The 26,038-nt window shown below is 51.4% G+C and overlaps 1 long non-coding RNA gene across 6 annotated transcripts; it reads right to left on the bottom strand.

Annotated features, from left to right (window-relative positions):
* Positions 1-2,476: 2,476 nt before the first annotated feature.
* On the bottom strand, positions 2,477-23,500 carry LOC141571497 (uncharacterized). 6 transcript variants are annotated; one of them, XR_012496242.1, is made up of 4 exons: positions 23,309-23,500; positions 22,105-22,241; positions 12,910-17,472; positions 2,477-8,766 (listed from the first exon to the last, which is right to left on the bottom strand). It is a non-coding gene; the product is annotated as an uncharacterized LOC141571497 (long non-coding RNA). The 6 variants fall into 6 exon arrangements; XR_012496240.1 differs by having other exon boundaries at positions 12,533-17,472; XR_012496243.1 differs by lacking the exon at positions 2,477-8,766 and having other exon boundaries at positions 12,209-13,366; positions 17,142-17,472.
* Between the last annotated feature and the right edge of the window lie 2,538 nt (positions 23,501-26,038).

Raw genomic sequence — 26,038 nt, forward strand, 5'->3', positions numbered from 1 at the left:
ACCCCATCCAGAAGGCACATTTTTCCTCCCTTCTGAGCATCCCTGGACGAGAGATCACCAAGGTCCTGCCCAGAACTCAAACCACGGGGTAAACATGAAAAGGAGCCAGCATTCAGCTGCTATACAAAAATTGTTTTAAGTGTCGTTTCCCAGTAGGGAAATTGCTGCTTGGTGAGTGAGCGTCTCATCCCTGGGAGCATGCAAGGAGATGTGGTCAGAGACGGTGTAGGGATTTCTGTTCCTGTCGGGAGAAAGGAGCATGGGGTTTCTTCCACTTCCAAAATTCCATGTTGAAATTCATTTATTCAACAAATACATGGAAAGATTCCTATGCACCTAGCAACGTGCTAGGAATCGCTCGCCGAAAGCTAAATCCTAAATCATTCGTGTCTCCAGGGAGCTTCCAGTTGATAGACAGTACATATGAGTCCGGGCTGTCACCATCAGCTGTGCTGGCTTTGCAATGCACACGTTTCCCAAATGCAAGGGGAGGCCCTGGGTCAGACAGATAATCACTTAGCAGGTAGGCAGACAGACAGAAAAGACTGTCACTAGATCCCAAGGGTCAGTGGACGGGGGCCTGGAGGGAGCAGAATGTAGCAGGAGCAGAGCCTCAAAAAGAGGGCTTTTGGCTGAATCCTGAGCGACCGCCTCCCCTCATCCACACGCCTCAGTGGCCGCCACACTGCCTCCCTTCTGGAGTCTTCTCCATCGGGACCCTTCTCACCTAGTGGTGGCATCAAAAATATGCACAGGGCTCCAAAGGCCCCGTCAAAATCGGGAGTCTGACGAAGGAGAAAAAGGCGTTAATTCAAGGAGAGTGCCTCCAAAGGTGGGTGAAATTATCTCTATGTGGAAGCCAGAAGGCGGGAGGAGAGAAATGCCAAATCACTGCCAGGCCTGTGGTCCACGCAGGCTGGTCCCACACCAAGAATTTATCCTGGGATGTGGTGGAGCCACAGGCTGGAGGACAGTGGGAACAAGCCACGGTGGCGTCGAATCTGGGCCAGGGCCGTGCCACATGCTCACGTCCGTGATTCCACGGCATAGGCTGAACATCACTGTTACGGCCAAACCGCGGGTCCTTGCCCCGCACCCAGACGCATGTTGGTTTCTTAACTCCCAGTACCTCGCAATGGGACTGGGCTTGGAGAGCCTTTGAAGAGGTAATTTAGGCCAAATGAGGCCATTAGGGTGGCCCTACTCCAATATGACAGGTGTCCTTATGAGAAGAGAACACTGGGACACAGGCACACACAGACCATGTGAGGACACAGAGAGAGGGCGGCCGTCTACAAGCCAAGGAGAGAGGCCTCAGGAGAAACCAACCCTGCTGACGCCTTGATCTTGGACTTCCAGCGTCCAGAGCTGTGAGAAATGAATTTCTTTCGTTGCAGCCCCCCAGGCTGTGGTATTTTGTTATGATGGCAGTTCTAGCAAACTAACACAATCATGATTTATTACCTCAATATTTTTAACTTTTCTTTTTTGAGCCATCTGTGATTGCCCTCACAATAAGAACAGATTAAAAGTCCTAACAAGAGGAGTCCACAGGCTATGTCCCACACACACGTGTGCAAGCACACACACACACGCGCACATACACACACACGCTCCACGTCGCCCTCTAGCCATCAATCCCTCAGTAGAGATAGGCTCGCTCTGACCCCCTCGAGCACTGGTTATAGTCCATGGAAAATTTTGATTTATGGGTGACCATAAAAATGAGAGAGTTTTGTGCAATGTGACAAGAGGGGCTCAAGTGTCACCTGACCCGGGTGGCTGAACAAGCTCAATTTCTCTCTCCTTTCTTCCTCACTGCTCACTCCCCACCCCAGGGGAAGCTTTGCCCCGGGTCATGGACACTTGACCAAAATTTTCCATGGCTATGTATTCACAGGAGGTACTAATTCTCCCTTCCTTTTCAATAAATAATGATGCAGATAGGATTTTAAGAGCAAGTCCCCGCTGTCACCAGAATGTGTCCACAGGGAGCAGAGATGTCCCCATTTCCTGCGGCTCTGAGTGCACATGCCTGGGGGCTGGGTCCCTAACCAGGAGCACGAACAACTCCCCCACGGAGTGGGGCTCCAGGCTGTGCGAGCCACCTCCCCTGCAGCAGGGCAGGGCCCCGCAGAGATTCCAGAAGCTTCCATTAACTTCATCTTTCTCCCAAGAGAATACCTCAGCTGTCAAGAGCTCAGAAGTGTCACCTGGGACATAGAAGCCATTTTTGTTCACTGCTAAAGTCTGGTATCTTCTGAAGGAAGCCCCTGGCCCACAGTTGAGGGTACCAGACAAGCCAAAAATGGATCTTCCCCCCCAAAACCAGCAAGCCATTTTGCTACAGCTTTTTCCCCTTATGAACTTGAAGAAAACATCGTTAGTCCCAGCTCTAATGTGGGTTTCTTCCTTTCTGCATAGCTCTACCCAGTGAAAACTATTTCTCCATCTGGTGAAAACCCTTGAAAGAATATAACATAAAAAATAAATTTTTATTTTTCGCAATGTTATTTTATAGGAAAAAAAAAAAAAAAAAAAAAACACACGAGACTAAAACAAGAATCCAAAACTAAAATTTCCCTCAAACACATTCCCTAATAAAAAACTGTTTCTCTTTATCCGAATTACTTTGTCCACATACACACTCAGTTTTCACACAAACACACACGTTAAATGGAGTAAATAACAAGCAGTTTGTTTTCTTTCTGTGCTTTCCTTGGAAGGACACGAGGGTAACAATATGAAAAGGAGCAGACAGGACAAAGGACATGAGTCATTGGCTGTCCTCAGGCAGTCAGGGCTGAGGTCGGGGCCTCTGTCCAGGGTCTGAGAGAGCGTCCTTGCTGTGCCTGCTTGTCACAGAGGAGGAAACACTGCCACCAGATCCAGAAATTGGTCCCCAGTGCCCTTCACAACTTGGTCAGCACTTCGTCCTCCAAAAGGTACGGTTACGTACATCCTCCCGCTCAGTTACAAACTGAAGCTTGTAAACAAGATGCCTATTTGAAAAAAACCCGCCTGTCCACGTCAGAATTTCCCCCTTGCTTATGTCCCTTTTCTCCTTATTCCATGCTTCAGATGAGTCATTCAGCCACCAAGCAGTATCACGAGAACTAGAGGTTACGTTTCTTTCTTTTTCCCAAAAAATGTTGTTTCAAGGTTTTCTTTTCTCCAGCAAACCTTAATGAGCAGTGGTAAAATATTCGAGATTTGGAGGGCCGGGGTCTCACCTCTTGCAGATCCCCTGTGCACCTGCTTCTGGGGGCTGGGATGTCCCTGGGAGGGGATCCCTGGGCCCCCATGCTGTGGTGTAGACGGTAGTCTGGCAGTGAGGACACTGCAGGTCCCCCACTTCCGCTCTTGCCGCTCAGTCCTCAGGCTGGCACGCAGCCCTGCCCATGTGCTCCTGGGTTCTTGACAAATCCTGTGCACCAGCCCGCAGCCCAGGGGCCTGGCTCCATAACCCACTCCAGGCCCATCCAGGGCTGACCGGTCCTTTGGTCTCTTCTCTCGACCAATTCTTCAGCTTGCCTCACCCCTCAACTCCCATGAGGAGCTCTTACTTCAGCCTCCAGACTCCTCCAAGAGAGGGAAGTGGGGAGTGGGGGGAGAGGACGGTGGGCTCCCAGCCACACTCTATGCCAAATGGGCATGTTCATAGTATCACAGACCAGGTCGGAACTGTGAGCGACAAGCCACGAGGAAAATGGTAAACCGTGGATACCACCACTGCAGGAACTCTGAAAGGTTAACCAGTAACTTTTGCATTAGCTGTCCTCCACCATAGGACCACCCCTTTTTCTCAGAAAAATGCTGGCACATGGCCAACCCCTTGCTCGGACGACAGAAGAGCCAAGTCAGGCCTCAGCCCTCCCCCCTGAGCTGCGTGACCCTGGTCCAGTCACCCAGCCTCTCTTGGCGTCAGTCTCTACTCACCAGGCAACCAACCACTAGTGCTAACAAGCCTCCCTCAGACTGTGGTCAAGATCATATCAGCTCGGGTCCACCAAGGCATTCGTGACCCATCACGTGCTGTGTAATCACTAGTCCTTGGGTCCAAAAAGTAGCTGTCAGCTGATCCTGACAGAGAGAGCAGCACAGGCAGAGCCTGGAGAGTGAGATAGACCCGGTCAGGGGACTCGAGGCAGCTGGGAGGAGCCACAGGCAGGCAGGATGCTGAAGGGGGGGCCCAGCCCTGGGGGCCTCAGACACAAAGGGCACAGCTTCACCCCATCCATGAACCAGGGCAGGTGACTGGGACAGGCTGCACTGGGGAAAAGTCACTCAGGCCACCACATGGGGCTGCCCTGGAGTCGGTAAGACCTGGCACAGGGGACCACTTAGGTGTCCTGTTGCAATGAGTCAATATATGATGAAGAAACTATACATGAATATGCATCGTACAAACTACAATGCAGATGTAATAGGTGATGACTATACAATGACTACATGATATTCAATGGATGTACAATTACGATGGATATATAATTACGATGGATATACAATATGTGATGAAGGCCTGAACCCAAGTGGTGGGAGTGGAAATGAGAGGGGTGGGCAGAGGTGTCACAGGCAGACATGTCCAGGACAGGGTCACCAGCAGGATGTGGCACTTCAGTGAGGAGACCCCAAAGATGCCTCTCCGGTCTCTAATTTGGGGGGAAGCCAGGACCATGATGCCATCCCTGAGATATGGAGGGTGTGACCTCCAGAAGCAACCCAACGCTCCTGGGAATACTGTGTCCACTTCTTCCTGGCAGCCTTCCCAGGAGCCCACCTCAGTCTCCTGGCTGCTGCTCCCACCACTGGGGATGAGGAGGACCCTGGAGGCATCGTCTGCATACAGGTGAGCTGGTTTACAGGACAACATCCTGCTCATGTCCGCTCTGGAGGAAGAACCAGAAAGGACCACATTCCCTGCCCCCTCAGTGGAGGTTGGGCAGGTTAGGGGAGGGTTGGGTTCAAAGAGTCCAGAACTAGGTCACAAGTGCTCCCCAGACAGACCACGTGAGAGAGGCCAAAGTTCAAGTCCACCAGGGTGGCGGGGGCGGGGGCGGGGGGCCTCGACTCAGACACAGGTTCCCAAATCAAAGGCAGGATGAGAATGCGGAGGGGTGCCAAGCACCTCGCCCCCAAACCTTGCCACCTCCCAAGTAGGTGCCATGCTCATGGGAACCAGTCAAAGGGGCAGGCCTAACTTCTCTTTTCCCAGGTGAGAGGCTGTCCTCTGCAGGGTCGCATGTGAGCCAAATTTCAGAACCAAAGTCTGGGGCAGGGACCATCCTCCAGCACCTCTGAACAGAGGCCTGGACCTGGGCCTCCCCACAGCCAGACAAGGCAACGCCGTAACCAAGTTACTCTCACAGGCTTCCTCAGCCAACAGGCAAGCCTGCCCTTTGCTGTTACTAAACTTGCCAAAAAGCCCCTTGCTCTCTCACAAAGCTCCCCCTCGAGCAGAAGTCTTCCTTTACCCCCAAACCCACCAAATGTGGGCCCCCTCCTGGCCAAGCCTCCTTCACTTGTGCAAGGGTCCCATGGTGCTCATGGTTCCCTGCTTCCAAGGTACAGGGCGAAAACACCCTCCAAAGGCCAGCTCGGTTGGAAATGACAGAACATTCTAGGCCACCAAGAGCTCCCATGCCAGCAGGGTCTTCTCGTCAAAGGTCTTGAGACTTGAGTCCCCAGAGCCAAGGGCACCTCCTCGGAGGGGGACGCTGGAACCGCATGTGCTGGGTTAATCCACCTCCCCTTAGCTTTGCTAACTAACGGGTGTGGGGTTTCTTTGGGGGGGTGTAAATGGTCTGTAATCAGACAGTATGATGGTTGCACAACTTGGTCAGGATACTAAACACCACTGGATTGTACACTTTAAATGGGTGGACTTTATGGTATGTGAATCATATCTCAGTAGGAAACTTATGTTATAAAAAGACATACAGACCACAGAGTACATTGTCATGAATGATTTTTACGGGTCATGTTAAACCCAGAGAGTAGATACATGGACTCTATCACCTAGGACTTGTGGGTTTCCCACTGACAGCCACAAGGAAAACATGAAGGTGACCTCAGCAGACAATGAGCAGCGTCCTTTCTCCCTGAGTTAATAACACAATTTCACATGGAGATTTCATCTCTGTGGTGACTCCAGGGATAAAATCACACGAAGATGGTGATCGAATCTACAAACTATAAACCAATCAGACATTGGGATATACACTCAAGTAGGAACTGCCAAACCTGATTTTTTTTTTTGTTATGAACCTATACTGTTGACTTGAGTAATTCTTGGGAGTGAAGTGTAGCAGTGACAACTCCTGTAAGTCCTGCTGTTTACCCACCCAGCCAGGGTTCTCTGTCCACCCGTTGTCCCCTGTCTCCCACTTTGAACCAAAGATCACTTCTTTTTGTCCAAGGGGAGGGACAGGACAGCTCTTCTCGGGAGGCTGAGTTGAGCTGTGAGCCGATAACCAGCTTTCGGATGCTCTGATGCTCTGTCCACCTCTGCTCTTGGTTCAGTCTGCGGTCTAACCCTCCACTCAAAAGCCTCCCCTAGCCCAGCATCCTGTTTAGGTGACAGCTGTGAAAGAGAAAACCACAGGCCCAAAATGGAGTCACTTGTGCTAAATAAAGCCTGTGAGACCGAACATAGACTTAAAACCTGACCTATTGCAGTTTCAACCTTCTCCAGGAATATAATCTTAACTGGTCAGTACTAATGAGCTAATCTGTCACGTGGGCCCTCTCCATCCTCCCTCCCCTCAATCTCACCAAGGGAAACTGAGGCAATCTGCCTGATAAGACCCCCACCTTCCTCTTAGCGGAGATAACTTTTCCTGAAACAATCCTTTCTGCTCTTTAGCTAATAACTTTCTTGTCCCACCCAGTTTCTGCCTATAAATACCTTCCATGTTGTACAGCTTTTTGGGGCCCCTCTACTTGCTACGTGGGTGCTTCCCAATTCGTGGATCGCTCAATGGAGCCATTAGGTCTGCAAATGTACTCCATGGAGTCTCTGTTCTTTAACACAACAATCAATACTAGGAAAGCTGTCTCAGACCAGCGGTAACAGGCCTCCCAGGGGAACAGGACTACTATTCTCTAAAGGGCTGGCTCCCAACTTACCCTTTTCTTCGGTTTTACCCAGAACTGACTTCAGGAGTAAAGCCTCTGCTTTAGTCACCTACCCACGGAGATGACTGGGAAAGGCAGAGGGCCAGAAGCTCTCAGAGGGGGAGTTGCGTAGGAAGCACTGAACCCTGCTTTCCAAGTCCATCAGGAGGCCTGTCCAAGCAGCGCTCTGCGACGGGGGTCCTGCAGACACCCCCCCAAAGCACACCCAGTGTAAAGGGAGCCCTGCTCACCACTGCAAAAGCAGCTCTCCCAGCTCTAGGGCGGCTCTGATTGGTTTGATTCTTGTGCTGGCCTGAAATGTGCCTTGCAATGTCCCACAGAGGCCCGGGGCGAAAGAACCTGCTCCTAGTTCACACAGAAGTCCTTTAGGCAGACGAGCCGGTTGGCCTGATCTAGGCCGCGCAGTGACACCGAGAGCAGACAATCCAGAGAGTAAGATAAAGAAACGCCAAACTCTGCCCTGCGTCCTGGCCTCCAAGCCTGTGTGACTTGGGGCCAGACACAAATTCCCTGTTGCCCACAAACAATACCAATACAGCTCCCCACCAGCACTGTGATGAGAAATGCCTCAAGAGGTCCCCTAAAAGCTCAGTGCAAATCTCGTTTTGGTTGTTGTTTTGGGGTTTTTGGTTTTGGTTGTTTTGTTTTGAAAGAGAGGTTCCCCAGGACAGGTGACTGTGACAAAGGCAAGTGGCACATGCTTTCTCCACGATTCCTCCCACTTCCTTGCAGACACCAAGGTTGCGATCCACTCCCTATCAGCCGGTCCTCAAGTTTCTTGAGGCAGGACCTGCTCGAGCTAGACCAGCAATGGCCTCCTGAGGAAGAGTCACTGAAGAAGAACCCTGGGGAGGAAAGATAGGACATTGTCGGAAAGGGCAGTGGGCACATCCACTGGCGGAGCTACAGCCCTGCCCCGGGCGGGCCCTCTGCAGGAGCTCAGGGTCCGAGCACTTCTCAGCGGCAGGAAAGGGCTGGGATGCACGGCGGCCTGTGCTGAGCGCTCCCACCCAGGCCTGCTGCTGCCTGCGAGCTCCTCAGCCAGGCCTCCGTCCTGCTGAACACTTCACATGATGAATCGTCTTGACTGCAGTGGGAAACGGGTTTGGCAGAGCCCAAGCCCATTACAAGTCAATGAGGAGCTGCCTGGCCAAGTGAACAGCGATGCAAGCAGCTTTGTTGACTTAGCAAGACAGCCTTTTCCTTTATTTCTTGTAAAGAAAAAATGTCATCTTTCTTAAACTTGTCTGACTGCTGGCCAAGAACCATTCATTCCACGCGGGTTCTGCTACGGTGTCCTGTAGTTCTGGAGGGAAACTGAGGCATGGCAGACTGTGAGGAGGCCCCTCCTCACGTGCGTGAGGTCACAGGATGATGCCTCATGGCAGAGGGTCTTGTCTCGGGATGGGGGGCCTGGGGAGCGGGCAGAGAGTGGTAGTGAGGAGGCACGCGGGAGGCCCCCAGCCCGGGGCTAGGAGCACCCAGACGGCAAAGCCAGAAGGACCCCGCTTACAGTCCCAGTTCTCCGATTACTCTCTGTGTGACTCCGAGTGCTCAGTGCACATGACTGGGAGCTGCGGCCAGGAGCCTTGGGGACACCGGCACAGAAGCTCTGCCACCCCTGGTGCCCTGTTCAAAAGAAACTTAAAGTCAGTATCGTGACTGACTGAGATTAATCACATCCTTGCACAGGCATCTTTGGGTAACACGGGCTCAGTGTCCCGGTGTGAGAGTGGCTGGCAGCGGGGGTGACCCACAGAGGCATGAAACTGCAGGACAAACTGCTGGAGAGTGTCAGCTGGGCAGAGGGGCCAGCTGAACAGGCTGAGGCATCAGGACAGGGAAAGAGGAGGAGGTGGGGACCCAGGACAGCTATCAGGGGCTTGGGACATGGTAGGAAGGCAAGTGGGCAGCAGGGCAGAGGTTGGGAACCGGTCCTGGTGTCAGACAAAGGGTCAGAGCATCCTCACCGGAAGAGCTGTCTAAGAGCAGAGCAGGACAGAGGGACAGGGACAGGGAGCCCTCGCCTTGTTCCCCGAGATTGAGTTAAGCTTCTGCGTCGGCCCAGGACAGGGTCCCTGGCTCGCAGGTGCCCAGTGCCGGCACAGAGAAGGCCGCAGTGATGTTTGCTGGAATGAGGGGGCCTCCGGGCCTGAAAGCCAGAGCCGGCGCTGCACTGAAGTTAGCAAAAGGCCCTGACCCTCCTCCCTGGTCTCCTGGTCCCCCTGCGCCTCCTGGAGCCTCTCCCTGCCTCCCAACCTCAAAGTTCCTGGAAACAGCCTCCAGACACAAGCGGCATTTAAAGTTCATGCTAGTCTTTTTCTCACATACACTATGGAATGTCAGCCTCACAAAAACCCCAAAACCCTGTGAGGTTTGTATTATTATCCCCATTTTCCAGACAAACAAACTGAGGCTGAAGCAGTTTGATTAGCCTGAATGAGATGACCAACTCACAAGCAACAACACCAGGTGTCCTGCAGGGCTAAGCTGCACATGCCCCCACCCCCTGGAGGCCAAAAGGGGACCCTCCAGGCCACTTGGGCTTCACACACGGCTGTCCTCCTCTCCCTCCTCCTCCCTCCCTCTCCCTTCCCCTCCTCCCTACCCCTTCCTTCTTCTTTCTCTTCCCGCTGACACTTCTACCCCACCCCTCCCTCTCCCTTCTCCTCCCCACCCCCCTCCCTTTCCTCCTTCCACCTCTCTCTCTCTCTCTCTCTCTCTCTCTCTCTCTCTCAGTCTCTCTCCTCTTGTCCTCCCCCCCTCCTGCCCAGCTATGGACCAGCAGAAACTGACTCAATTACCCACAATGAAGAGAACACCTAGAAAACATATGAGCAGCATTCTTTTTCTTTCAGACTTGTCATTGATTTCCCTTGGTGGAAGCTAGTATTTTTGGAGCCTAACAAGACTGGGCAGGGTCTGCATTTGGGCGGAGCCGTCCCCTGCACGCTCCCCGCAAGGTCTCTCTCTCACAACCATTTATGACAGCAATAGGGAACCCAGGCCAGGGACACGCTCATCCTCTTATTACCTCTGTGACCCTGGACAAGAAGCTCACGTGACCTTCCATTTCTCCAGCACGTCCTCCGTATCAAAGGGAGGTAACTGCACTGACGTCACAGTGACGGGTTAGAAGAGAGGACGCATGTGACGTGCTGGGTGCCTCCAAACCGCTGTGTCCATGCAGGTTATGAGACGACTATGCTGAGCTCCGAATAGCTAAACGGCATTCCCAGTGGGAAACTTCACTCCAGGGTCCAGACTCATCCAACGTCACCCAAGTCAGCAGAGGCTCACACAGAATAAATAACCTGATAGCTGCCATGTATTGGGTACCGGGCTGGGTACGCACAACAACTCTCCTGGGCATCAGTGTCGCAGTGCCGTGGAGGAGGAAACACAGAATCTGGAAGGTTAGGCTGCCTGCATAAATACGCCATGCTGGGTTTGAAGACCAGCTTCAAGAAGTGAAGAGAAGGGTGAAGCAACCCACTGAAGACAGAAGCAGACCCTGGTCCTGCTGGGAGACCTTCCCTCCCACCCTGGCTGCGGGAAACCAGCCTGGTGTATCCAGCCTGGCAATGTCCTCTGGCCTGGGAGGCAGGACAGGAGCACCAGCTTCTGCTCAATGCGAATGGGCTGTAAGTGACTGCTTCAGGCCTCTTTAGGAATCACTGCCTACCAGGCACAATTCTAGGGATCCACAGAGTATTAAGGGGCCCCCAGCTAGCCAAAGCCCAACTGTGGCTGAGTGGGTCTGCCTCTGCGCCCAGGTAAGAAGGGTGTGCCATCCTTGCTGACCCTTTCATTGTCTACTTGCGTTTTTGGCTTTGATCTTTAACAGTGCACGGGCATAGAATGACCCTGAAAAGAAAGGGCCCTAGTTCCACTTAGAAGGCACCAGACACCTTGCTTCCTTCAGCTCGTGATAAGGAGCTCCCACCTCAGGACTCAACAGACTGGAAAAGACCAAATGTGTTTCCCTGAGGGTGTTTCCAGCTGAGACCCTGCTGCTGTTGCTTTCAGAGCCCAGGCAAAATGTTTAGCCTGCCAACAGAAAGAGATAACAGAGTTTGTCGTCAAATATTGAGAAACCTCTGAGCACAGAGGGTTTGCTGGCCTTGAATGCTGAAAGCCCTGGCAGTGCCTGTGTCACAGAAGCCGTATATCATCCTAATGCGATACTTTCACAGGTTATCACAGAGCTCTGAAGCTCGAAAGACAGAGTGATCTAGTCTGACCCCTCATGTTACCGTGTTTCCCCAAAAATAAGACCTTGCAGGACCATCAGCTCTAATGCGTCTTTTGGAGCAAAAATTAATATAAGATCCAGTCTTATTTTACTATAAGACCGGGTATGATATAGCATAATATAATATAATATAATATAGTATAATATAATATCAGACCGGGTCTTATATTAATTTTTGCTCCAAAAGACGCATTAGAGCTGATGGTCTGGCTAGGTCTTATTTTCAGGGAAACATGGTAGTGATAAGCGAACTGAAACCCAGCAAGGAGAGGACTCCTCCAAGGTCACAGAGGCACCATGTGCAGAGCTGAGGGCAGCAGGCATTTCAGTCGGTGGCTGTGATAGGCTGAACTGTGTCCCCCAAAATGCATAGGCTGAATTTTTAACCCCCAGTATTTCAAAATGTGACTGTATTTAGAAATAAGGCCATCCATCTCTGTTGTTTCAGCCACCTGCTCTGTGAGGCTAGGTTACAGCAGCCCTAGGATACTAACAAAGGGCCCCTCTCTGCTTCCCACCCCTCCACACACACACGATGTGGCAGCCATTTAGGGAACAGGAATTTTAATACACCTCGTTTTTGCACTAACTGAACGTTGATGATGTGTTGGGCAACACACTTTGAATTTGTGAACATAACTTGGGAGGATCCCTGGGATGTTTGAATCGTGCAGATGGTGATATAAAGCCATGGCAATGGCTTTCCTGTGTGACCGGTGAGCTAACTCTGCAATCAGTTTCCCAAGAAGCCACCCAAAAGGTTCCAGGCGGCAATGACATCCCTGAGGTGACTGTCTAAGGAGAGCAGGCCTCACGTGACAGATAAGATCAAGTTCATTTCTTTGAACAGAATATATAGCAAGAGTCTCGCACACTTATTTTCTCACTTCTTAAGTTACAGAAATGGGCCAAGAAGTAAAGATTAGGGTGATTTCTAAGGCACACATGGATGGATGGATGGATGTAGGTAGAGGAGGGAGTTGAAGAAAACCTGACAATGGACCTCGCTCACTTGTGCACCCAACAAACAGCTGGTGACCAGCGTTCTGTGGATAAAGAGGAGGACATGAAGAAGACACATCACCAAGCATTGATGGTGACAGAAGCCACACAGCACAGTCACCACACATGAGGACTTACAGCCAGCCTGCTCCAACACTTGCTGTTCCTTGTGGCTGCAGAGAAGGCTGTGTTGGAGAGGGCGAGAGGGGTGTGCCCACGAAGGCCTCCTGCTCATTCCTGACATGGAGCAGGGCACGGGAGTCCCGCCCCTGAAACGTGTGAAGCAGGACGTGGCGTGGCCTGCGGACTAGGACGGCGGATCCCACTGTGGTGAGGGGAGCCGGCCAGGAGGAAAGGCACCGCGAGCGGGGGACGCGTCAGGCCACTAGTCCAGGTAGGACACGAGGAAGACTGAGACCAGGCCCATGGCCGTGAGGCGGCAGAGGGAGGGGGCACAGCAGAGGCAGTGCTGTGGGAGCCAGGTACGACATTCCCCAGCCTCCCTGGCAGTTCACCTTGGGGCCAGGGGACCGAGTTCCAGCCAGTGGACGGGGCAGAAATGATGTCAACCATCCCAGCTTCTTGCAGAACCCTTTCATCTGCTCTTCCCCTCCTGCACCAAGCATAGACGTCACAGGCTCCGGGTGGCACAGTGACAGCTGGAACAAAACACAATCCCTGAGCGGCTGCCTGGAGGAGAGCTGCAGGGAGTCACAACCAAGCCACATCAAACCTGATGGGCAAGAAACAAGTGTATACCATGTGAAGCCACTGAGATTTCAGGGATACCTGTTATAGAGCCTGGCCCACCTGACCACACCTGGTCATCGGATGGGCCGAGGGAGAGGTGAGCCAGGACCACGCAGCAGCCAGAAGGTGGTCCACTCGCTCTGGCAGCAGAGACTGGACGATAAGGCTTCACTTCTATCTTAGACGTGTGTGTCTGAGGTGCGCGTGGCTGTAAGCAGACAACTGGAAATGTGGCATGAAATCACGTCAGGGAAAAGGCTAAAGCTGTGGCTGTAGATCTGGGGGGTGGGGAGGTGGGGAGGTGAGCGCCAAGTGGTAGCTGGAGTCATGTAGCAGGAAAGAGCGCATCGGGCGTGTGAGTGCAGAGGGCGAACGCGTGGGAAACACACTGCTGTGCCGGAAGGAGAACAGGAGAGTTGGCCGATGGCGCCAGGGGAGCAGAGGCTTCTCGAGGCATCATCAGCAGGAGGAATGCTGCAGACAAGGCCGGCAGATGAAGACCAACAGGCGCACACAAACCCAGCAAATAGTGGAGAACCTGGCCGTGAAGGATAGAAGGGAGGCTGAGGGGTCGCAGGGTCCAGACAGATGAGCCCTGAACAGGGACAGATGGACAACTGACCAGCTGATGCGAAGTGAGAGAAGATATCACAGAGAGAGGTGAGATTTGATGGAAAGGAGTAGAGCACAGCAGGAGACAGTGAAGAGACTCAACAAGGCCTGGGGCAACTTCCTCCAGGGGACTTTGAATTCCCAAGATGGCAGCCAACTGGGGACATTGCCCTGTCTCCCAGGAGCCAGGTTGCTGGTGCACAGAAATCTGCTGGGCCCCAGAATCCAGGGCGCGGCATCTGATACCACGTGGGGCTTGTGGGGCTGGATTTGGCTCAATGACAGCCCTGTGCAGGGCCCTCGGCTGGGCAGGAGGAAGATAACAGGCGTTTATGACAGACCCAACCCTTGAGGCCTAGTGGCCTAGAAGGAGATAAGGCGTTTGGGAAATTACTCCCTGGAGGCAGACAGCAATAAGCACCCCAGGAGAGGAGCAGATAGCACACTGAGGAAGTTCTGAATGGAGATTACTTCTAGCTGGAAGAGATTAGGAAGGAAGCATTTAAGGCAGGGCCCTTGGGGCCCAGGCCTAATATTGGCATGCCACTGTCACGTCCAAGTTCTGGCATAAACGGTGTCTCTCCTCCATCTCGCCTTGGCCTCCTTCTTGGTTTAATTAGCGGCTGCTGTGGCTGCCACCATGGTAAATATTCTTGAGTATCTTTGTTCCTTGGATGATCAGCCACACCTTGGGTGTCCCCGCAGGCCCCTCCCCGGAGGGCAGGAGCAGAAGGTATTCGAGCAGGACCCCAAGGATAGCAAGTACTCACACTTCATGCCGTTGGCCAGACTGGTGAAGACCAGTCCCAGCTTTGACAAACTCAGGCCACGACCCTGATCTTAGCCAGTCTGGACGGCTGTAACAGAACACCACAGACCTGGTGGCTTAAACAACAATCACTCACCGTTCTGGGGGCTGGAAAAGAGCTCGGGACACTGGCATGGTTGGCTCCTGGTGAGAGGTCTCTCCCTGGTTTACGGATGGTGGCTTCATGCTGTGTCCTCCCGTGGTGCAGAAAGATCATTTCTCTCGTGTCTCTTTTTATAAGGACACTAACCCCACTCACGGGGGTTCACCCTCAGGATCTATTCACTTCCCAAAAGCTGCACCATCACATGGGGTTTAGGATTTCAATATACACATTCTGGGGAACACTAATCTTGAGTCCATAGCTCTCCTTTATAAAGTCCCTCCTGCAGGATAATGAAAAATCCAAGGGGTAAACTTCGCTCACAGATCTTCCAAATCACCAGTCAATTCAGGCCACAAAGGATGTCAATATTTTTTTTTAAAAAGGGGGCTTAGGGGGCTAGTTATCTTGAGGACAGCCCCTAGTGAACTGAAAACTGTTTATATGACAAGTAAAGTTTTTAATGTGAAACTGAAATGGGCACAAAAGTTGATAACTTGACAAAAAATGTTTTTGCATCTGCTGATTTCTTCTCACGCGATCCTTTGGAATCACAGATGAGAAAACCAAGACATGTAACGTGTGAGATCAGCCTAAGGTCACAAAGCCATTGCCGAGAAACACTTGTTCCAGAAACAGCATCGTGGGGAACATTCTAGAATAGCTCTGGTTGACTTTGGGAAAGGGTGCAGAGAAAAGAAAAACTTCCCAGGGCTGTCACTGTTCTGTTATAGGCAATAGCTTCCATGGGACACCGATCACCCTAGGGTTGAATTCTTGAGCCACGCACACAAAACTGGCCTGAGGACCAGGGATGAAGTGGGGGGCAGGACGACTGCACAACTGCACAAATGCCTTTCATCACTCTAGCCCAACAGACTATCACAAAGGGTGGAAGATGAGAGCTGGGGCTCGGACACAGGAGCTCCAGTTTCCAAGAGGGACTGGAGTACATCGAACCCCTGAATAAGTCATGCTTCCTGCAGATGGAACCTTGCTGTTCAGTCGAGGTCTGGTTTACACTCCGGGTGCTGGCATCTCCCCAGACCCCAACACTTGTAAACGTCCAAATCCCCTTGGCTCCTTTCTCCCCCAAGCATACTCCCGTCCTGAACCTACAGGGCCAGCTTTCAAGTCCCTGTTTCCTCCATCCTGGGAGGAGTTTGCATGGCGATTGTTATTTGGAAACAAAAGCCTATGGTTTGGTTTCTTTCCTTTTGAGAGCAGATCGGCTAGATAAAGGTATTTTACCAAGCTAGAAGGAGGTGTGCAGTCTCCTCTGCGAGACACTTGGCAGACGTGTGGCCTGCCATCCCACCAGTCAGGAAGTGATTATTGGAGCAGCACAGTTTTTTTTTTTTTTTTAATCAAAGTGGAGGTGTGATTTTCTCAGGTTCTGTGAGAACACACACACATATTTTTACCAACCCAATCTGTTTTCTGGCTGCTGGGCCTGGGAGGCCAACCTAGATGTTTGGGAGTCTCAAAGGGATGCCTGCTGATGTTTCTGGAAGCTTCGGGCATGCCTGACTGGTCAGGAGGCTGAACCGCTGCAGCTCAAGCCAGTGGGCCAAGGGCCCTTGAGGAACCAGGAAAGGTGGACTGAAGCGAGAAGAGCAGGCTGGGAGACAGGGGTCCCAGTTCATTCCATGGCCCTCGCCTGTGACCAGAGGAACGGCTGCTAAAGCCACCTCTGCACACAGACCGTTTAACAGGGCTCACCTACTACACAGGGCCAGAATTTCATTATTTTAACTCACTATTGCTGGTTTAGTTCTAAGGTCTGTTTGACATAAAACTTAAGACTTGTGAGAGATACGAGGTAAAAGATGACAGATGTAACACATTCCTTTACTTTTATTACCTCCCAAAATCCCTCGAAAACAAAATCTTTGGTTTGTTGTACGGTATGGAGCTGCACTAGGTAATATATTAGGTTGGTGCAAAAGTAATTGTGGTTTAACAGGTTACAAATAATTGCAATTACTTTTGCACCAACCTAACAGTAGCCACCAGCCACATGTGCTAAATTCACATTTTTACGAAATGACTTCTACAACTCAGTGTCTACGTCGCACTAGCCACATCTCAGGCCCTCAGCAGCCACCCATGGCTAGCGGCTGCCATGTTGAACAACACAGATAAAGAACATTTTCATCACGGCGGAAAATTCTACTGGGCAGCGCTGGTATAGGGCCAGTAAAGCAAAAGCAGTGGGGAGAGCACAGTGAGGAAATGCCAGGAGCTGGGAAGTGCGGGGTGAGTGGTCACCGGCTGAGCGAGTGGGATAAAACTGAATCCGAAACCAGAATTAGGGGGTGCAAGAGGCCAGCTCCCCCCTGACGTCTGCAAGGCCCAAGCAGGAGTCCCAAAGTGAGCCATATGCCCTAAGTCTGCAAGAAAGTCTAGCCCACCAAAAACTTTGCTGAAAGGATGAAAAATACACCTTCTCTCTTCTACCTTCACAAATATACCTTCTTGGTGATGTGGAAGGATGGTGTGTTAGCGTAAAACAACAGAAACTTGTCCCCTCGCGGTCTGGAGGCTGGAAGTCTGAAATCCAGGTGTCAGCAGAGTTGTTTCCTTCGGAGGGCCATGAGGGAGAAACTGTCCCAGACCTCTCTCCTGGCTTCCAGTGACAGCCAGCCATCCTTGCATCCTTTGGCTTGTAGGCACGTCACTGCCTCCATCTTCACATGGCATTCTGTGTCTCTGTCTTACACGACCGTCTTCTTATAAAGATCCCAGTTATAATGATTAGGGACTTGCCCTGCTCCAATGTGACCTCAGCTGAACTAATGACACCTACAAGAACCGTATTTCCAAATCAGGTCACCTTCTGAGAAACCAGGATTTCTCTGACCTATCATTTTTAAGGAGGACATCATTCAACCCCTAACAGCCAGGTTCAAACTTGGTGTCCTCAGGCTTCTCTGAGTTCTGCACCAGAACAGAACTCCAGTTTGGTTTCACAAGAAGATGCCCTGTGCCTGTCCCTTCCCTTCTTTCCCACCCCCAGAACCTTCTATACCTGAGGGGCCCCGCCATTGGTCCATCCATTCCTCCCCCAGACCACTGCCTCTGGCCACCGTCACCTGAGGTGTGAACATGCCAGCAGCACAGCCCACTCTGGGAACATGGGCCCTGGGAAGAGGTCCCCACGGGACCATAGCAGGATTTGGGTCATTTGGACAAGGAACCCAAGGTCTCACTTCCCCTAAAGTATGTTCTAGGAGAGGATGAAGTGCCAGCTCTGGGTGGCCTGTCCCCTGGGCCCCTGGCAAGAGGCCCGACTGGAAGAGGGTGTGCAGGACTCCCCACAGGTCCTGTCCCAGATCTCACGGCAGTTCTCCCAAGGACGACCAGACTTACCCTGCCGAATGCACGAGGGCTCAGGATGTGGTGGCCTGTCCCAGTGGCGGGAAGGGCATTCCTCTCCCTACAGCGCCCCCAGCCTTCCTGGGTCATCTGCCACGGAAGTGTGGGTGGGACACAGTGTTATACAACATGTGGAGTTGGATAGATATTAATCCAGCTAACTCAATAATCACTTCAAACGTGAATGGTAGAAATACATCAATTAAAAGACAGCATTTACTAGAATGGATTTAAAACAAACAAACAAACAAAAAAACAAGACCCAGCTATATGTTGAATACAAGAAACCCACTATACGTATACGGACACAGGTGGGTGAAGAGTAGAAGGATGGAGAAAGATAAACCATGCTAACATGAATCAAAAGAAAGCTGGAACAGCCACACCAACTTCAGACAAAGCAGACTTCAAACTAAGGAAGATTATCGGGTGAAGAGGGAGCGTTACACAATGACGAAGGGGTCGATTCTCCAAGGAGACATAAACATTTCTAACATATATGTACCTAGTAACAGAGCATCACAATACATGAAGCAAAAGCTGACAGACCTGTGAGGAGGAGTGAACACACCAACTGTCATTATAGTTGGAGCCTGGCATACCCTCTATCAGTGACTGATACATACAACGGGCAGAAAGTCAGTAAGGACACAGATGGCCTAAATAGTCAATGGGATCTAACTGACATTTACAGGAGACTCTGTCCCACAACAGGAAGACACATATTCTTCTCAAAGAGTATACTTCCATTTTTATAAAGGTATAAACAGCAAAACTAGTATGTATTAGTAGGAGTCAAGCTGGTGGTTATTTGGGGGAAACAGGCAGGGTTAACTGGTGGTACCTGAGAGAAAGGTAAAGGACGCTTCTGGAATAGTTGTAAAGGTCTATCTTGACAACTGCACTTGCACTTTGTAATAATTCATCAAGACAGGCCCTTATGCTTTGTGTGCTTTTTCTATGCATATTAGCTTCGATTAAGTGAATTTTCTAAAAGACTGAGAACAAAGGGATTTCCCAGGACGGTGGAGCTGCCTGGAGGACAGAGAGCATAGAAGTCCAGAAGGCTGCCAGGCCCGGCTCCCGCCGCTCAGGAGACTCCGGAGTAAGTTACTGCAAGAAGATGAAATTGACCAGCTCCAAAGATATCTGGGAGCAGAAAGAGAGTAAAAAAGGGGCCCATGAGGGGCAAAGGTGGTGATGGCGCCATGTCTCCACAGACTCCACTGAAGTACAGATTCTCCCAAAGAACTTTCTTCTCTCACAGAGAAAAAAGCAGGGAGGGCCTATGGGGATGGTTGGGGAGTGAGACTCAGGGGTTCACGTGGGAAAAGGGGAGCTCTTTGATGTCCTACCATGTTTCCCCAAAAATAAGGCCTAGCCAGACCATCAGCTCTAATGTGTCTTTTGGAGCAAAAATTAATATAAGACCGATTATTATATTATATCATATCATATCATATCATATCATATCATATCATATCATATCATATCATACCCAGTCTTATATTATATTATATAAGACCTGGTCTTATAGTATATTAAAATAAGACCGGGTCTTATATTAATTTTTGCTCCGAAAGACGCATTAGAGCTAATGGGCCATCTAGGTCTTATTTTCAGGGAAACACGGTAGCAATCTGTAAAATAGAGTCTGAAGGAATATAAATATCCCTTTTTCCTGAACACGCTTCCTTTCATGAGATGCGTTACACATTGTCATGGGACTTCGTGGTGCGTTTTGTATGAGAGAAAACAAAGACCCTATTGAAATTTCCCAAATTCCTTGAGACTGGTGTTAATTCCAAATTTAGTTTCACTACAGAGCTAAATGCATTCACAACCCACTTGCTTTCTCTTTCATTTTATTTTCCCTCATGGATCTTATAAAGGCCTTATTTTCAATTTTCATAATTTTTCATTATAACAGGCAGGGGTCAAGAGCGCAGAGACAAATGAAATTATTAAATGGTCTCTCCACACTGTTTCTTGACCCCAACGTCTATTTATTTATCTTCCAACTAAAGGTTTGTTTATGAATGAAAGAACAGACGAGTAAAGAAATAGATGATTTCTACCAACACGAAAGAAAACTGAATGCCTTTGCCTTATTCTTCACTTTTCCACCGCCAGCTATTGAAGCCAAAGAACCAAAAAACAATGCAGATGCAGACAAACGGCCGGGGGAAGATGACAAGGGATGAGGGACCTCAACCACTAGCTCAATCAAACATGGAAAATCAGAAGGGGTTCTTTTTTTTTTCTGGTAACATTTTTATAATTAACCTACAAACCTAAATTCTGTGGAAAAGAACCCAGTGCAAAATCCCAAAGTAGTAATAAAATTCCCACTTCTTAGGCTCACATTTCAGGCCTGCCTCAATATTAACTTCTCATTTCCTCCTCTCTTATGCTAATAAGGAGTGAAATAAATACTCAGTCATCAACCCGCGGCCTTACATTTAATCCCAGTCTCTAGGGGGGTCTTTTTGCTTTTCTCGTCTGGCCTCCTCATTACACAGACAAGAAAACCAAGATCCAGGGAGACCACAATCTACCCAAGGTCATGCAGGGTCAGAGGTCCAGCAGGACCCCGTTCCTGCCTTACCTACACTACATCCACTAGAGGTGAGGACATACCCAGCATGTTAGCAAATGCCTCCTCAGTCCAGACATCTGGTCTACCCCTTGGCCCCTGGTTCTGATCTGCGACACCTGCAGGCAACCAGGATGGAAGCCAGGCCTCGGCCCTGGTAGTCCGAACCCGGCCAGCATTAGGAGCTGGGACCCTGCCTCCCTCACCTGCCCAGATTTCCCCGTATCACCTGCTCCTGCAGGAACACTCTGTTAATACAGGAAGATTCCTCAGAGAAACTGTACCCCAAGACCTCCCAGCTTTGCTATTTTCCACCCTGTGCTTACACCCTGCTCAGCCTGCCTGATGGGCTTTCTCATCCAGGCTGCAATGGGGTCTCATCTGGACTCTTGGGTCCAGCAGGGGAGTCCTACTGCAGGGGTCCAGGTCCAGGCCCCAACTCTCCTTAGAGGAGGGGTTAACCAGGTCAGGCAGCCAACCACACACTGCCACCTTTCCCCATCTGTCGCCACGCAGCAGCCTACCTGTCTGTCTTCTTGTACTTGCCCCCAAAGAAAGGAGAGTCTGTGAGACGGATCCTTTCAGGGACTTTGCTACACCTTTGTGTTTGCACCTTATGTCTCCCTGATTGGCCCCAAAAAGATGGCTGGTCAGGCAGTGACGAGTAAGATTCCCCACGGGGGATGGGGGGGCAACTCAAGCCAGGCGCAGTCGAGTGGGGACCAACAGAAGAACCCACGGGGTTCGCATAGGTGGGCACAGCCCCCCACCTTCCCCAGGCTAAGGAAAGCCTCTGCCTCTGAGGCTGCATTCCTTCCCAAAACCTGCAGGGGAAGAGATTCAATGATGGGCTCTCCATCTATTTATATGTATATAGGTTTTACCCCTTGGGGAAGTACAAACATCAGACAAGGGTGATTGGCTTGAATCAGTTTCCTATTATGGTGTATGGAATTCACAGGTCTTGAGATTGACAAACTTTATCCCCACCTAACTAATAAAAGCTAATGCATTGGCCCGATTAGGCACCCCAGCCCAGTCTTTGAGGCTGCCAGTCATTTGACACCCCCCCCCTTAAACTCTATTCCTGGCTACTGTCTTTTCTTAACCCTGCGCTGCCCTCCTCGCTCCCCACATCCCTCATTGCGCGGGAAGCGACACCCATTCACAACTCATGGTCACCAGGAATGGTGGGTGGGACTGAAGGTCGCCCTAGAAAGTGAGGGCTGGCTGAATGATGAACAGATGGCAGATGGATGAGTGGGTAGATTGGTGGTCGGATGGATGAAGGACAGATGGGTGGGTCACAGATGAGCTGGCTCTAGGAGAAAAAAAAGCGTCCTATACTTCCCCAAAAAGTATTCTAAAGAGGAATGTTCTTTCACCCTCAACGCACTGTTTCCAGCACCCCATCCCCACAAATACAGCCCCCCTCAGGTTCCAGCCCTCAACCCCAGACTCACACGAAAAATGACTGTACTCATCTCCCTCAGTCAGTGGCTGTGGAAATGGAGACGCTGGCTCGCTCCTCCCCAAGGGGCTTAGTGTTGCGCGCAGTAGGCCAGTCATTTTCAAATGTTCTTTAGCAATAGAATTATTTCTCCAAAAGAAAATTAACGAAGAGCATCAGTAGACAACACAGAAAAGTAAAATTGGTCTGATTGAAGTGAAAGAGGGGAACAGGGCTGGGGTGCCAACACTCACCGCAGCCCAGCCCCCCCTTTGCCCTTGGCTAGGTGCCCCTGGACTCCACAAAGCACCCCTTACATACCACCCAACAGGGCCGGGCCCCAAGAGCACGGGGAGCCCAGAGCTTCTCGGCCTGTGGCTCACAGCTTGAAGCTGAGTTACAGGCCCAGCCATGAAGAGGCAGCTGCAGAGCACGGAGACTAGAGTAGAGGGTATGTGTGTGTATGTGTGTCAGAGAGAGCGGGTAGAGGGGGAAAGAGAGAAACAGGGGGAGGGGAGAGGGAGAGAGAAGCAGAGAGAGAGGGACGGAGAGATTGCGTGTGAGAGAGAGAAGTGGGGAGAGACGGATCAATATATAATTTAACTCCACAGCTAAACACACAGGCAATAGTCATATCATTTCACCAAATAGCAGTAAAACTGAAAAATAAATAGGAAACCCCTGAATTACAGGGATTTTTCTGAGTAGGGAGTGGTGTGATAAAGTGTTATCTGAAGTAGGTCAAGCTTGCAGTGACCCCAGTAGAGTGGGCAAACAGAGAAAGGGCCCGTTTCTCCCCGGCAGCTGCCCCATAAAACCGTCCCCAAGGCTGAGAGCCGGGCTCTGAGTCCAGGGTCAAGGATGGTCTCCGTGACCAAAGGACGCAGAGCCTCTGGGAACTGGGCCCCATGGTGGGCAGCGACTCTCAGGGGGACCCTCTGTGAGCCTCAAGCTCCTTGAAAGGAGGAGCCCTCCCCTCGGTCACTCAGAGCCCAGCAGGCAGCTGAGCCCAGGGACCCCAGTGCTCACTGCCAAGGGTGCTGCCAGCCAGGGGCCCAGACCCCCCGGAGTTGCCTCCTGTGGTATCTCATTCTCCGGCACGGCCACCTTGACCTCCCAGCCCAGCAAAGAAAGGGGGAGTCTAAGCACCTTCCTACACACCACTCCTTAGAAAGTAGTCAGACGGGTGTGACCTCAGGCCTGTTCTGGAAGCTCACCAGCTGAGTAATTGTCCAGGAAAGACACTTCCTCTCACACATAACTGCGTTGGGGGTCAGAAAACTCACGTGGTCCACACTCCATTAACACCTCCATTAACGGAACTGAGACTAGTCCAGACAGTATAACCATACAGACTGCTCCCATCACATGGCCCCTGGGACCAGGCAGCCAGACCACCACGTGAGAAGGCAGCCAGGACAGGGCAACTCTGCAAGGACAGGGGAGGGCGGAGACAACAGGTCCGCCCCTCACACCACGCCCCTACACACTTGTTGATGTCCACCTTCCCAACTGCTCAGGCACTTATCTTTCCCCCACAGGGTGGGTTAACCAGGACCTCCCCCCCCCCCATCTTCCTCTCCCCAGGCCATGAGCTGGAGGAACTGGTGTCTACAGCTGAATAGCCACATAAAACACCTTTTTCATTCTGTTCAGAAAAGAAATGCCTCGAATTGAGGAGCCCGTCTGCGGCTGCCCATCTGCTCCAAGCACATCTGGGTCTGGGCTGGGAGGGTCCCACTCAGGGAAGTGCCTGCTGCTCCTTCCTCCTGGCCCCCCGAGCCCCCACCCCTGGCCTTGCTGCTGGCCAAGTGGCCAGGACCAATGAGAGGCCCATCAGACAAGGGAGGATCCAGGAAGGTGCAGCAGAGGGACGCCTTGCAAAGAGTAAGCTCAGAAGAGCCACCCACGAAGGAACAAGGACAGAAGCAGGAAATGGAAGAGTGGGAGTTTTCAAAGACAGCAGGAGAGTGATGGGGAGGTGGAATCTTTTCAGCACCCACAAATGCCAGGCCCTATGTCAGATGCTTCACACCTTCCCCAGGGCCTTCTGAAGTAAGGATCACCTTATCCACTCACAGATGAGGGAACTGAGACTCAGAGAAGTTAATACACTTGCCCACAGTCACACAGCTAATAAGTGCCAAAGCTGGGATTGAAACCATGGAGAGAGAATCAGAAGCCCAGCTGGGGGTTGGGCCTAGACTTTATGGCCCTGGTGTCCTGCTGATATGTGGGGACCTTGTCCTCATGGGCCTGCTTTACTCAGCAGGACAGAGAAGGACACGCCTTCCTCTAAGGATGTCTAAGGTCACGCAGCAGGCCAGGCGAGAGGTGCAAAAGTCACGGGACTGTTGCTCAGCCCCCGGGTCCCAGTGGCCCTTCACTCTGATAACATGCTGTATCCAGTGAGGCACTGAAACTGCCCACAGTTTTCCTGTTTTTGTTTTATGACAACGAGCTCACCAAGCTCTCATTTTCTCGTGCTGAAGTTCTCACAACCCCACCACCTCACCCACATCACACAGAATGCGGGACACCTGAGCCTGTCAGCAGTAGAGTGAGCGACAGGGGAATCGGCAGGCCCAGGTGGGATACCTGGGCTCGGGGCCAGAGCCCCCGCTGGTGCTCAGTCATTAGGAAAGGGGTGCGGAGGCACCAAGAGAAGAGCCCGAATCTGTGATCACGACCACCGACTCAAAATCACCCCAAGACCACCCCACCAGGGCAGAGGTGGGAAGTCAGAGGACTTTCAATCTGGATGTTATTCTCTGTCTATAAAACGTGGGCCCCTCCCCGTGACCCCTCTCACCTGTAAGTCTTGTCAATACAAGGCTGAGTCTGAGCGAGGACAGCCCCCCAGCCAGTCACATGGCCCACCCCCACGTATCACGGAGGAGAGGGCATCAGGGATTAACCGGGGCGGGCCACTCTATGCCAGCGGACTTCTGTTCTGTCAAGGAGCAGCCCCCGAACCCGGCCTGTGCCACAGAAGCCCAGCATAGTTCCCCATGTCACTGATGGTTACGGTCACCTATCTGATGGGTGTTCTGGGGACGAGAGTGAGTCGGCAATTGGTACTTACAAAAGCATTTGTTTCAAGGAGCAGAAAGAGGCCGAGCCGACCCAGGCACACTGGGCCCTGAGACGCCAGTTAAGGAACTAGGCATTTGTCCTGGTTCCACCCTGCAGTGGTCAATGAGTTGGCCACTCAGACGAGAAGAGTTAACCTTCCACAAAGCAGCGGTGATCCCCCAGGAGGGCTGATATGGGGGGTACCACTGTCATAAACTTCTTTTATAATAGAAGTCCTGGGGCTGATGCTTTTTCATTTGATTTGGGAGACAGAGATTAACCTCAAAGTGTTTCTTAAATCAAGCAAGATAAACACCACTCTGTGCCAGCAGTGGCCTCTGTGCCTTTAAGACATGCCCAATTAACAGATGTGTGCCTTAAGAGGTTAAGAAGTGTTATCTGTCACCTCCAGATTTTTTTAGGTGTGCGAACATCCAGAAATCAGCATGGTACTATTTTCTACTTGACAAGTCAGGGTAGTGAATTTTAAAGCAAAAAATGTGTCAACTTCAAACTTCCCTCTCCTCCCTCCATACTGAGTTCTGCTCTCTGGGCATAACTTGGAAGGCGCAAGGACAGCGCACCCATCAGCCTGTGTGCTCCTTCCAGCCAGCTTCAGAGCCAGCGCCTGGGCTGGGAGCCACTGGACAAATGCTTACAGGAGGGCCTGCTCTGGCCCGTGAGCCCCTCATCGCCAGCAGCCACCTTGCAGAGAGGAGAACCCCTCCCTGGGACAGCCTGTGGCTAGATTTCTCCCACTGCCCACCTGCTCTCCTTGTGACTCTCAGCAAACAACCCAACCCCTCTGTGCCTCAGTTCCCTCATCTGGGAATTGGGGGTCATTATAGAAGCCATCAGATAAAATTTGGAGG

Source organism: Rhinolophus sinicus, linkage group LG05, assembly GCF_036562045.2.
Source record: "Rhinolophus sinicus isolate RSC01 linkage group LG05, ASM3656204v1, whole genome shotgun sequence".
Lineage (NCBI taxonomy): Eukaryota > Metazoa > Chordata > Mammalia > Chiroptera > Rhinolophidae > Rhinolophus > Rhinolophus sinicus.